The following is a 14640-nucleotide window of genomic DNA, read 5'->3' on the forward strand; positions in this document are numbered from 1 at the left end:
AAAGGGGACATTGCAGAAAATGGCCGCTGCATCTTTGAAATGGAGACGAGGGTGGATGCACATAGCGAAGACATTAAAAAAATCCAAGAACTACAAACAGCGACACAACTCGAAAAGAAAGGCTACATGAAAAGCTGGAAGATTTTGAGAACCACTCCAGGAGGCACAACTTACGTTTTAGAGGCGTACCGGACACGCCTGAAAATGCTGATTATTTGGCAGTGGTGATACAGATCAGTGCCATGATCCTGGCCTCAGAAACTTCATCTTCAGCAATGGACCCAGGTATTGACATTAAAGTCGATTGAGCCCATAGATTGCTAGGGCCCAGATTAAGCAATAATAAATTAAAAAGATATAATTGTCTGCTATCATGACTACACTATCAAGGATAAAATCGCTATGATTGCGCAGAAGCAAGCCTTGTGGAATTGGCAGGGAAATGCCATTATGATATTTGCTGATATCTCACCTACCACCATCAGAAAAAGACAGGATCTAAAAACTGACCTTCTGCGGTCCAAAAAAGTCAGATATCGATGGCTATTCCCTTTTGGGATAAGCTTCTCTCTACAGGGGGAGTTACACCGCGTAAAAACTTTGAAGGAGGCATCGAATGTTTTACACGCAGCAGGGTACCCTGGCTTTGAACACGCTGTGGAGGTGCCAAAATCCAATAGCCGCCAGGAAGATTTCCCCAGATGGCAGAGGGGTGAATAAGGGAGATAAACGGCTGAGACGCAATACAGAGAATCCTTCAACAACCCGGGCACCCACCTGAAGCCATTTGCATCAGATATACCGCAGAGGATGGCTCAATTTGGATCTATTCTCAAAAGATTTTCTTTCTTAATCTAGTTTCAATGTTCTACTGAGGTTTTACAGTTCTGCAGTAGGGTTACACACGGGACGCACCATGTTGCACGGATGGATGATTTGTTTAATGCATTTTCCTATTTGTATTATCTTACAGGAGAATTCAGGAACTTTATTTTAAAACAGTTATTATAAAATCTTGGTTGATAAGTTGGGGACATACCGAGATGACAATTTCCTCCTTTATTAACGCGATGTGGACGGCCATTGAGGTCCATGTTGTGAGGGTATTGGTAAAGGGAGGGGGGGGGGGAGACCTGGGATTAAGGGAAGGGATGCACTTTCTAGCAACATACCAGGTCACACGAATTTCCAAAATGGCTAGCACTGTACATTTGAAAATAACTGATATCCTCGGGACTCCAAGTACCATGCTTACTCTGGCTATTATTATGTCCCTGCCTGCTCACGCTTTCAGCACTATATTACATTAAATGGCAACGCTTAATATACTCCCCCTTAACGTTAAGGGCTTAAACTCTCCCTTCAAGTGACACTGTCTCTTTTCTGATTTGCAGTCTCGGAAGACGTCTGTTGCCTTCGTGCAGGAGACGCACTTGAAAAAATGTTATGAGCGCCTGCTTCCTCAGGCTTCCTACCCGGCACGGTATTGCACGGCCCGACCCTTGGCCCACAAGTACCTTGGGGTGGGAATCCTGATTACCAAAGACTTGATACTTGAGGAGGTGGCTTGCCACCCGGACCCTGAAGGCTATTTAATTCTTATCATTTCAATAGGGGGCGTGAAATATACGCTGGTTAATATTTATGTACCTAATTCTGTCAGGGAGTGTTTTTACAGGGGATGCTCCAGTTACTTAATCACTATGCTGAAGGACATATGATCATAGGCGGAGATTTTAATCTCACATTTAATCCTTATTTAGATAATTCCCAAACCTCGGCGCCCTCCGCTCATAGGGACCGCTCAGTATTTAAAGACTTTATCAGCAGTTTAAATCTCCTGGATGTCTGGAGAGTATGGCACCCTACCACCCGCCAATATACATTTTACTGTAGGGCTCATTGTTCCTACTCCAGAACTGACTACCTTCTAGTAACCAAAAGTTGTGTTAACATGATCAAGGGTCCTAAGATTCACCCGATCACATGGTCAGATCATGGCCCGCTCACATTACAATTTGATATAGGAAAATTATTTTATTTTATTTATTTAAAGTCTTTTATATACCGAAGTATAGCAATCTGCCTTCACTCCGGTTTACAGTATAACAACTTGATACAGACAAAGAACAATATAAATGGGTAACCATTTGATACAGATACACTCCGGTTTACAGTATAACAACTTGATACAGACAACGAACAATATAAATGGGTATCATGATAACTAGACGTAACGGAAACATCGAAGAAAAATTTTTTTTTTTTTTTTTTTTTTTAGGACTTACCTGATAATTTTCGTTCCTGTAGTACCAAGGATCAGTCCAGACTGCTGGGTTATGCCTCCCGTCCAGCAGATGGAGTCAGAGAGAAACTGAAAAGGCACCACCTATACCCTGGTGCGCCCTCCTGCGATCCTTCAGTATAATCGATAACAAAGCAGAATGATAGAAGAAATCTTAGGCAAGAACCTGTGACTAGAACAAGTGAAACATGAACTCTTGGGAAAAAACGAGGAAAAAACCCCGGCTGAAAATGCCGCTGAACGAAACGATAAGAAGGTTGTGGAAGCATTCCATACATGAACTCTGAAATACAAGAATACAGTGTCCGGACTGCTACTGACATGGGCGGGCGTCTGGACTGATCCTTGGTACTACAGGAACGAAAATTATCAGGTAAGTCCTAATTTTCCTTTCCCTGTACGTACCAGGATCAGTCCAGACTGCTGGGAAGTACCCAAGCTGCCCTAAAAGGGGTGGGACCTTGACAGTCCCGCTCGAAGCACACCGCTGCCAAACGAAGATACTACCGGATCCTGTACATCCAAACGGTAATGTCTAGCGAAAGTGTGCAAGGATTTCCAAGTCGCCGCCCGGCAAATTTCCTGAGGGGAAACAAAGGCACTCTCCGCCCAAGATGCCGCCTGGGAACGCAGAGAATGAGCCTTAAGACCTTCCGGAACGGCACGCCCCCTACAAATGTAAGTTGAAGCAATAGCATCCTTTAGCCAGTGGGCTATAGTCGAAGACGTAACCACCTTAGGCAAGAAGGAAGGAACAGTTCGAAGTGAAACACCCGAATCCGAAATGCGGAGGAAAGGTTCTCTGCATGACAACCCTTGGAGCTCTGAAATGCGCCTCGCCGAACAAATAGCCACCAAGAAAACTGTCTTTAGAGTGAGATCCTTGAGCGTAGCCCGCTTCAGCGGCTCAAAAGGAGAAGTACTAAGGCCATGAAGAACTAAATTTAGACTCCAAGCGGGACAGATAGGTCGCACCGGCGGACGCAAATGCTTGACCCCCTTAAAAAATCTGGCTACATCGGGGTGCATGGCTATGGAAATGCCGTCAATTTTGCCGCGGGAACAGCCTAAAGCCGCCACCTGCACTCTAAGGGAATTATAGGATAAGCCCTTCTTTAGGCCTTCCTGTAGGAACTGCAGGACCTGTGACACCGTAGCTTGACATGGAGGAACTACGACACCAAGAGTCGAACACCTTCCAAACCCGCACGTAGGTAACCGAAGTAGACTGCTTACGAGCTTGAAGAAGAGTAGTGATGACCGAATCAGAATATCCCTTCTTCCTCAATTGACGCCTCTCAAAAGCCAAGCCGCTAGACAAAAGCGATCGGCCTGGTCGAAAAACACTGGACTCTGCTGCAATAGGCAAGGAAGGTGACCGAGACGCAAGGGACCGTCTACCGCTAGATTGATCAGATTGGCAAACCACGGACTCCTGGCCCACTCCGGCGCCACGAGAACGACCAGACCCACGTGGGATTCTTTCCAACGCAACTCTTTGCCTATCAGCGGCCACGGAGGAAACACGTACAGGAGAACATGTTCGGGTCATGGAAGAACCAATGCGTCCACGCCTTCCGAGCCGTGCTCTCGTCTGCGACTGAAGAAGTCTTTGCATTTAGGCGCGTCGCCATGAGGTCTACGCGGGGCGTTCCCCATCTTTGAACGATGAGTTTGAGTGCCTCTTGTGACAGTTCCCACTCCCCCAGATCTAGCTGCTGTCGGCTGAGATAGTCCGCCTGGATGTTGTCGACGCCGGCAATGTGTGAGGCCGCTAATCGAGACAGATGCGCTTCCGCCCAATCCATTAACTTGCTCGCCTCGGACGCAACCAAGTAACTCCTGGTTCCTCCTTGGCGATTTATATAGGCCACCGTCGTTGCATTGTCTGACAGGACTCGGACTGCTTGATGTCGGATCAGAGGGAGAAACCGCTGCAGCGCTAAGCGGACTGCTCTTGTCTCCAGACAGTTGATGGATCACTTGGTCTGCGAAGCCGTCCAATGCCCCTGTGCGGATTGGGATTGGCAGACCGCACCCCAACCCGACAGGCTGGCGTCTGTTGTGACGATGATCCATTGCAGAGGCTCCAAATCGACTCCCTGGAGCAAATGGGTCGGCTGCAACCCCCATTGCAGACTGGCCCTTGCCGGGTCTAGAAGTGGTAACGGCACCCGGAATTCTTCTGACTTGGGGTCCCATCGAGATAATAGCGCTCTCTGTAACGGTCGCATATGCGCACAAGCCCAAGGAACCAACTCCAGGGTGGACGCCATATATCCAAGAACCTGTAAATAATCCATACCACCGGCCGCGACAGAGCTAGTAGACGACGAACGTGCGCCATCAGTCGCTCCATTCACGCTTGCGGCAGGGAAACCTTGCCCCACTCTGTATTGAACAAGGCTCCCAGAAACTCTAGGGTCTGGCAGGGTATGAGCTGGCTCTTGGAGTGGTTGACGACCCAACCTAGGGAGCTCAGACGGTAAATGACTGTGCGTACTGCCGCCTCGCAAAGCCTTCTTGATTTCGCCCGAATGAGCCAGTCGTCCATATATGGATGGATGAGCACTCCTTCTCTCCAGAGACTTGCGGCGACGACTACCATTACTTTGGTGAAGACCCTCGGGGCTGTTGTGAGACCAAATGGGAGAGCACAAAACTGGTAATGGGCCCCCAGGACCATGAACCGTAGGAACCTCTGATGACATTCCTGTATCCCGATGTGCAGGTAAGCCTCTGTGAGATCCAAAGAAGCCAAAAATTCGCCTTTGTGGACCTCCGCAGTGACGGAACGCAGAGTCTCCATTCGGAAGCGTGGGATTCTTAGAGCTCTGTTGACCTGTTTTAGATCGAGGATGGGACAGAAGGTACCTTTCTTCTTTGGGACAATGAAATAGATGGAGTAGCGACCCGTGCCTTGCTCGGCTACCGGTACGGGAACTATAGCCCCCAGAGCCTGTAACCGCGCTAGTGTTTGCGAAATAGCCTTTTGCTTTTCTCGCGACCCGCAGGGGGAGGCTAGGAAGAAATCGCGCAGGGGTCGTGCAAAATCCAAGGCGTAGCCGCGGTTTATAATGTCGAGGACCCACTAGTCTGAGGTTATTCTGGCCCATTCCTCCCGAAAGTGAAATAGACGACCCCCCCACTTCCGGAACGGAGGGATGGACCGGCGTCCCCTTATTGTGACGTCTTATTATTGGTGAAGGCATGGCTTGCCCCCGTGCGCAATTGTCGTCGGCCATGAAAGGAAGGAGACCATCCTTGAGAGCGTGCTGGCGGTTGTCACGGTGCAAATGACGAGGAACCTCTCCCGGAGCGATACCGGCGCTGTCCTCAAACGACCACGAAAGGATCCCGAGGAACGAAATGATTTTGGCCTGTCTTCCGGCAATTTGAAGATCTTGTTCTCTCCCAAGGACTTAAGCTGCTCCAACTCATCCCCAAATAAAAACTTACCCCGAAAAGGGAAGGAACCAAGTTGCGCTTTGGAGGATGAGTGCGCTGCCCAATGGCGTAGCCAGAGGAGTCGGCGCGCAGAGACTTCTGACGCCATGGAACGGGCTGAAGTACAGAGAAGATCATACAGGGCGTCCGCCGCATAGGCCACCGCAGATTCCATTCGGTTCGCCTGCTCTGCTTCCCCTGGAGGCAAATCCTGAGACGTTAACATTTGCTGCACCCAGCGGAGGGTAGCCCTTTGTACCATGCAACTACAAACCGCCGCTCTCACCCCTAGGGCTGACACTTCAAAGATTCGCTTCAGTAACACTTCCAATTTTCTATCTTGGGGATCCTTAAGGGCCGTGCCACCTGTAACTGGGATTGTGGTATGCTTTGCGATGGCCGTGACTGCCGAATCCACCTTAGGCACCTTAAGCAATTCCAAAGCCTCAAGAGGAAGCGGGTAAAGCTTATCCATACCTCGTCCAACTCTCAAGGTAGCCTCCGGAGCATCCCATTTTGGGGACACGATTTGGGAAAGTTTGTTATGATAAGGAAACGCATGGGACGGTGCGCGGAGCCCCGTCAACTCCAAGTCGCCTGGTAAAGAATTTGAATCACTCTGTGGGACTGGGATCCCCAGTTCTTGAAGGACATGGGAGATCAAGGGGTCCAACTCCTCCTTATGGAATAATCTGAGGACGAGCGGATCATCGCCCTCAACGAGATCCACGCTCCCTATGTCTGCCCCTGAATCAGGAGTAGGGGAGGGGGATCCTGAGGGACAGGATCCACTGGATTATGCTGCAGGGGCTTAGGAGCAGGGGGAGGAGCAGAATTTCCTAAACCCAGTCCCTCAGGACTTATAGAAATCTTCCCCTGCTTATTGGGAGCTGAAGACCCCTGCTCCCAATCTGCTTCTGCCTCCAGGTAAGCTTTGTGCAGCAAAAGCACAAATTGAGAAGAGAAGGGGTGTGGCCTCTTCCGAGTATTCCCCTTAGCATGCCCAGCTGAACCGCGGCCCCTGGGAGGACTTAACTCAGGCGGAGAGAGGGGATCATTATCCTCTTCCTCTTCTGACAGATCCGCCTCACGATCGGGTCGATTTAAAATGGCCGCCGCGCGATCCCTGTGCACTTGGGAACGCTCCTGGTATGTCTACCCCTGCGAGGCCACCCGAGGAGATCAGCCGCGAAGGAAGTGACTTCTCGGTCGGGGCTGCTCTCCGCGAAGGCCCCTCATCCCCGGGAATGCACCGGGAACAGAGGCCTTCGCGCGAGAGCCAGAGCCCCAACACCCCGCACGCAACACAAACGAGTCCCCTGGGCATTGTCCTGACGAGAAAAGAGTGCGAAACAGGGACAGGTGGCAGGCCACCCCCTCCGGAGACCCAGAGAGTACAGCAGGCAGGGAATTTGTAAAAACACCGTTTTTTTTTTTTTGTTTGTTTTTTTTAACTCAATAGCGCTTTCCGCGGCAGCTAGCAATGCAGCACTTCTTTTTTTTTTTTTTTTTAAACAAACTTTGAAAACGCTTGGAGCCTGCAGAAAGGAGAAACTCCTTCTGCCAACTTCCTGCGAGGGATGGGCTTCTCTGGAGGCGGAGGGGGAAAGTGACCGGCCCACCGATGAATAGTCCCCCCCTCCTCTCACTGGGCTGGGCAAAATGTACTCCGGGGAAAGGCTTCAGGGCCAAGCCCTGCCTTGCCTGCTATGGCTCCTCACTTCAGCTTTCTCCGAGTTCTAGTCACAGTAGTCTGTCAGATAACTTAAATCAAACCTGAAATAGTGGATCACTTCACTCCTCTGAATAAATTGTGTTTTTTTTCTCGAAGGTCTGGGAGGAGGTTGAGAAGCAGTATATCCCAATGAAGATAGACTAGGAGTGGCCTCATCAGCAGAGAAACATTTGTGGGTAACCCCCTCAAGCATAAAGGAGAGGCCAAAGGGGTGCAGCCAGCGATATTTCACAGATTTAGTGCGCAAAAATAGTGTCACTTCCCTGAACGTTTGGCGATTTTGCAGAGTGGCCAAGGAGAGGTCCGGGAAAACAGCAATGTCGTGCCCCTTCCAGGCCCACGCGGTACGTTCCCTAGCGGCTGCTGCAACCTGTTCCTTGACTTTGTAGGCAGAGAAACAAACAATTATGTCTCGTGGTCAGTTATTCTGAGGGGACCGCAGAGCCCTATGCGCCCGATCAAATTGTATGTCGGGGGGGGGGGAGTTCCCCCCGATTTTGAGCCTCACCTAATAGATGTAGGCAAAAATCGCGGATCAGTACGTGGCAGTCCTCGGGCCCCGGCGATTCAGGGAAGCCGCGAAAGCGAAGGTTGCTCCTCCTCGCCCTATTTTCCAAGTCGGCGAGTTTAGCTGCAGTTTGGTCCGCATCAGTGCGGAGAGAGTCGGTGAGGGTTTTGGTCTCAAAAAGCTGCGCAGCATGTCCCTCGATGCGGACATCTAAATCGTCCACCCTACGACCCATGGTCGTCAGGTCCTCCCGCAACTCCTCTACGTGTGTCAGAAATTCTTGTCGGAAAGATTTAATGTCCGCTCGCAAGCCAGCAAACCAGTCCCGAAATTCATCCCGGGTGGGGTGGGCAGACATGGGACCGGCCGCATGATCCGAAGTAGACGGAGTATCCTCCAGTGTTTCTGCCCGCGGGGATCCGCCATTTTGGTCCCCGTCCAGGTTAGGAGGACCAGCGTCAGATTCTTTAAGCCCTTCTTTTTGGTAAGAAAAACGCTGTAAGTCCGGGGTTTTTTTCTTACTCGCCATGGTACACGAAGGGGCTGCACTACCAAGGCTATAAGTAGGTTACAGGTTGTACTTAGAGCGCGGATCGCCACGGAGTCGGGTTAGGGCGGCGGGAGCACAAGATTCAGGCTGCCATTTCTCAGCGTGACGTCACACGCCCCCCAAATTGTGTTTTTTTTTTCCAGGAGATCAGGACCGCAGGTTATGTTCTCTCATCTGCTGGAGTCCGAGATATACTGAAGGATCGCAGGGGGGCGCACCAGGGTATAGGTGGTGCCTTTTCAGTTTCTCTCTGACTCCATCTGCTGGACAGGAGGCATAACCCAGCAGTCTGGACTGATCCTGGTACGTACAGGGAATGGTCTTTATAATAAAGGTACTCAATGCTGGAAGCTCAACGATAGCTTGTTAGAGGATCAGGAATTCTGCCTTCAGCTGCAGGCTGATAGCAGAAGGACTATCTACAGAATAATGATAAAGAAGGGATCTCTCCCATGACTTTATGGGACTGCTTCAAGGCGGTGTTAAGGGGGAAATGCATAGCCAGAGGGGCTTACTTAAAAATATTACGCACTAAAGATAAAATGGAGACTCTACACCACCTCCAAAAGATACGACCCGTTCACTCCCAGACGGGAGACCCCAAAATTCTACTCAAAATGGATAAACTGAGGGCTCATCTAGAGGAGCTAGAAGCAGCAGAGATAGCACATAAACTTACAATAACCAAGCAAACATATTATACGGGTGGAAACAAAGCAGGAAAACAATTAGCTAGACTACTAAAGGTACGACAAATGCAAAATAATATTGTAAAAAAAGATGACGCTGGCAAGATGTTAACATCAAACGCTGACATACATCAAAGATTTATTTGCTTCTACTCTGATTTATATGCCACGGATGCTAGCATCAACCCAGCATCGATAAATGATTATTTAGCAAACACCTCTTTGCCCCATTTATGTAGGGAGGCCATGGATAGGGATATCACCGGGGCCGAGGTCCTTTTGGCTATAAAGGATTTAAAGAATGGGAAATCACCCGGTTTCGATGGATACACAGCCCTCTTCTACAAAAAATTTACAAGTTCACTTACCCCTTTATTGGTAACCCTCTTTAACTCTTTACAAGGGCAGATTTCTTTATCCCATGTTGCCAATCTCGCAGGAGTCACGGTATTAGCAAAGCCAGGACAAGATCCTACTGTCTGGGATCATACCGTCCTATTTTGCTAATTAATTTAGATATGAAGATATTGGCTAAAATTTTAGCGAATAGACTTAACAACTACCTCCCAGAGCTGATTCACTTAGACCAATCAGGTTTTATACCTGGTAGAATGGCATCTGACAATGTTCGCAAAATTGTGGACTTAATGGGCTGGGCAAATTCGCAGCAAATACCCTTGCTACTATTAGCAATTGACGCTAAAAAGGCTTTCGACTATGTTCACTGGCCTTTCTTATTTCAGACAATGAAAGCCTTTCAGTTCGGAGAAAAATTTATTCGTTGGATACAAAAATTGTATGAATATCCTTCGGCGTGCCTAAAAATAAATGGGGGTTATTCCCAACCATTCCCTGTGAGACACGCGGCAAGGGTGCCCACTATCCCCCTTACTATTTGCCATTTTTCTGGAACCCTTTACCCACCATATTAGAAGCAATGATGAGATACATGGAATCCAAGTTGGGGACTTTTCTTCTAAATTGTATTTATTTGCGGACGATATTTTATTTACAGTCACTAACCCTATCCACTCCCTGGTGGCTATCACTGAAGAAATATCTGCATTTAGCACAATCTCAGGCTTCAAAATTAATTGGGAGAAATCAGAGCTCTTAAATGTATCTGTCTCTTAGGAAAAAGTGGAGCAACTTCGCAAATCTCACCCCTTTAAATGGGCTAAGGAAAAAATAAAATATTTGGGGATTTATATTGGGCATAATAGCGACCTGTTCCAACTTAATTATCCTCCCCTTATGGCAAAAATGTACAAAGATTTGGAAGAATGGGATCGATATCATATATCCTGGCTAGGTCGGCTGGCTGTTATAAAGATGAATGTAATGCCTAGGATACTATACCTTTTCCAAACATTGCCAATTGTAATCCCAAACAAGATCCTGGACAAATGGCAAAATAGGCTTTTCAAATATTTGTGGAAAGGAGAAGGGCCTAGAATAGCGCAAGGCACTCTCTACTTACCAAGATCCCAGGGTGGATTAGAGATGCCAAACCTGCACTATTATCTTGGGGCGGCACAACTTAAGGCAGCAGTGGAATGGCACAGCCGTAAAAGACAGAAGCCTTGGGTGAGGTTGGAATAGGCGAGTCTAGGCTCCCTACCTGTAACAGCTTTACTATGGCAAAAAGGTAACACCTGGCACCCTGTGGTAGCCAATCCTGAGTCAGTGCAAGTCACATTTCAGGTGTGGGAGCGACGGCGGGCACTTCTGATAGGTCACCGATCTTTCTTTTTAAGCGTGCATCTCTTCCACCACCTCTCTTTTCCCCCCGTCAGTAGACTCTCAGGCTTTTGAAGACTGGAACAAATGGGGAATCTACCAGATGACACATGTGTGGGAGCCGGGGGGGATTGTATCATCCACAAGATAGAACACCACAGGGGGCCAATACTTCTAGTGGCCCCGGACTGGCCAAGAAGACCGTGGTACGCAGACATGCCCTGCCGCTACCTCCACACAGAGACCTGCGCCAACAGGGGCCGATCCTCCACGAGGATCCAGCTCGATTCTCTCTTACGGTCTGGCCATTGAGAGGCCTCGCCTAAGGAGTGAAGAAACAGCAAGGAAGGCTGTCTAACAAAGCAAGTTCTCCACATCCCGAACATACATAAGGATTTGGAGAGTATTTAAATCCTGGTGCAAGGTCCGTCTCCAACTGCTATCAGGAGTACACTATACCCGTTGGTCCTGAGTCCATCTGTCTACATGCTAGGAAAATATATTTTTTAATGTAAATTTTTATTGACCTAGATAAACAATCATAGTGTGACATCAACAATGTTAGGTCAATACAGTTATCAAATGAGAAAACCTTGTGATCCCTACCTCCCCTTCCCGTCTCGTCCCTTAAATATACCACGTTGGAGGAAATGACGTCACGCTTCATGCACGCAGCCTAACTCCTTAGGCTCCGTGCCCCGCGGTCCCTGCAACGCCGGCAAATATCAGCGGGAGTCCAACTAAATACCGGAACAGCAATCCGAAGTCTTGCTGCGGCTTTTACTGATGGCGGCGAAGCGAAAAATTCCGGACCTGCGACGCTATTCTTACTTGCAAGATCCGGAGGAGGAAGCCCCCAAAATGGCACCCGCTGCAGAGCTAGAGGAAACGGAGGGGGCTGCAAACGCGACGCGGGAGCGGGACTGTGATTGTCCTTCAAGGGCTGAGATGCGCAGCTGGTTCATTGAACTAAGGCAGGATTTAAAAAATTATAAATTGGAGGTGACTGAAATGATTGCAGATCTCAGAGAAGAGACTGCAGAGCAGGGGAGGTGCCTTGAAGAGATGGATGTGCGTTTGGATACACAGGGGGAGGGCTGGCTGCAACTAAAGAGGGACCATGAAACTTTACAGATGCAATCCCAAGCCCTGACGGACAAACTAGAGGACATAGAAAATAGAAGCAGGCGATCTAATATCCGTATACGGGGCGTGCCGGCGACAGAGGATTACAGCGATTGCATGGCTGTCATGGAGCGGATTTCCAACTTCTTTCTGGACCAAGCTGCCACGCCGAGTGAGGAAGAAAGACCTATGGTGCAGATCGACAGAGCGCACAGATCGCTGGGGCCTAAGCTTGCTAACAGACCTCGTGATATAGTGGTTTGTTATCACCAATTTGCACAGAAGGACAAAATTTTCATGATCGCCAGGAAACAGCGTATGTGGCAATGGGAGGGCCATGAAATCGGGGTATTTGCAGACTTGGCGGCCCTGACGCTGAAGAAGAGGCAGGAGTTCCGCTGCGTCACTACTAAGCTCATAGCAGCTAACGTAAGGTATCGCTGGCTTTTTCCTGGAGGCATCTCCTTTCAAATTCAGGGGGTGACCCATAGAGCTCTCACAGTCTCTGAAGCGGCAGGAATCCTGGGAGACAATGGCATTGCTGTGGATTTACCAGCTCCGGCAGCCAGCACAGCGCATCCCCGGTAGCAGAGGGTCCAGAATGGGAAGAGGAGGCTGCAGCGAAGCTCCGCGGGACGGGACAGGACAGAGAAGCCTGCCTGAAGCTTCCCCGGAGAGACGAGAGATTTCAGTTGGACACTTCAACTTTGGCTCAGTTATGAACTTTCATTGGATTTACACCGTGAGACTTTATTATTATAGAGGTTTAAAGTTCAGGTTTACACTGCTAGCTGGCAGATAATGTGACATTTCGATATCAGATCGTAGGGGATGGGACGGGGGTGACTATGCTTCCTCCTAACTTAACTCTTGGGATGAGGTCTTTATCCCTGGAAAATGGTGATGAGGGAGGGGGGAGGTAATTTTTCTATACATATACTGTTTCTTTGTTTCTGGAGGCAGGGGGGCGCACATGGGTTTGCTCAGGTAGCCCCCGTACACTGTCGAAGGCTTTACGCTATTAGAGGATTGACTTCTGGGGCTTTAAAGCGGTATACTATTTTCATTAATGGCACGGAAGGGTGGAGAGGGCGATCAGAAAGGTATGGATTGAGCAGCCTAGGCAAGGGAAGGAGAGGAGGGTGCATAGATGGTAGTGCTTAAGTTTCTATCCCTGAATGTCAAGGGACTTAACACACCCCGTAAGCGACACCTCTTGTTTAAGGAATTGGGGCGCCTCCGCGCGGATGTGATATTCTTACAGGAGACACATCTGAGAAAACATCACCAGAGATTGCTCAAGTCAAACAAATATCCACATCAATTTTGGGCGGCAGCTACCCCCACTTTAAAATACACAGGGGTGGGTATCCTGATTCACAAGGATGTGCCTTTCGAATTTATCCTATCCATGTCGGATCCAGAGGGGCGATATGTCTTGGCTAAGATACGGTTGGGGGGGGAATTGCTTTCCCTAGTATCGATTTATGGACCCACAGTACGTAAAGATACATTTTACACTGAACTGAATGAAACCCTGTCCACTGTATTGGAAGGCCAGACGGTGATGGGAGGGGATTTTAATATCACAGTGAATCCTAGATTAGATACGTCTAAGGGCCAGAATGCAGATCCCAAATCAGCTAGAATAGCGTTGAAAACATTTATAAAGGACCAGGGGTTGGTGGATATATGGAGGCACAGAAATCCAACTGATAGGAATTATACCTTTTACTCTGCACCTCATGAGAGCTACTCCAGATTGGACATGATCCTGAGTACTAGAGCCACCTATAATAGGGTGGATGGGGTAGACATAGAACCTATAGTGTGGTCGGATCATGCTCCCATCTGGGTATCCCTACGCTTATTTGACGAGGATAAGGGTCATAGATTTTGGAGGTTCAATGATTCCCTACTCCATGATGAGCAGTTTGTCTCCCAAATGCAAGGTGAAATAGGGGATTACTTAGCCATTAATGACAACGGGGAAGCGAGTGCGATTACCGTCTGGGAATGTTTGAAGGCGGTACTTAGGGGGCGCTTTATAGCACGGGCGGCTTTTCTAAAGAAGAACAGGGAACAAACACGAGCTAAGCTCATTCTCCAACTTAAAGAGATGGAAAGACTTCTTAAGGGTCCTGGTCTCCGACGGGTGTCTTACTCCCAGATCGCCACCCTAAAGAGTCAAATAGCAGCTATCGACACTGCGACCCTAGCTTACCAACTGGAACTAATGCAACAAAAGTATTTCGAAGGGGGCAATAAGGCGGGGAGGCTATTAGCTCATGCACTCAAGAAAAGACAGGCTCAATTGATCATAACTAAGGTTAAGCAAGCGAATGGTTCCATGGTAGGGGACAATAAAGCTATTAGACAACAGTTTTTACAATTCTATGCTGACCTATATGCTCAGGATGATACTAATAATCTAGAGGGTATTTCAGAGTATTTGGCCTCTGTCCCTTTACCGGAACTAACGACTGCCCAACAATTCATTCTAGATAAGGAGGTTTCCGAGATTGAAATCTTAGCCACCAT

The 14640-nt window shown here is 48.6% G+C and overlaps 1 protein-coding gene across 1 annotated transcript in view; it reads left to right on the forward strand.

Annotated features, from left to right (window-relative positions):
- LOC115083645 (oocyte zinc finger protein XlCOF6-like) overlaps positions 1 to 14640 on the forward strand; it is a 167855-nt gene that overhangs the window by 127998 nt on the left and 25217 nt on the right. The gene's annotated exons all lie outside the window — the stretch shown is intronic.

The sequence above is a fragment of the Rhinatrema bivittatum genome, chromosome 2 (assembly GCF_901001135.1).
Source record: "Rhinatrema bivittatum chromosome 2, aRhiBiv1.1, whole genome shotgun sequence".
NCBI classification, from domain to species: domain Eukaryota; kingdom Metazoa; phylum Chordata; class Amphibia; order Gymnophiona; family Rhinatrematidae; genus Rhinatrema; species Rhinatrema bivittatum.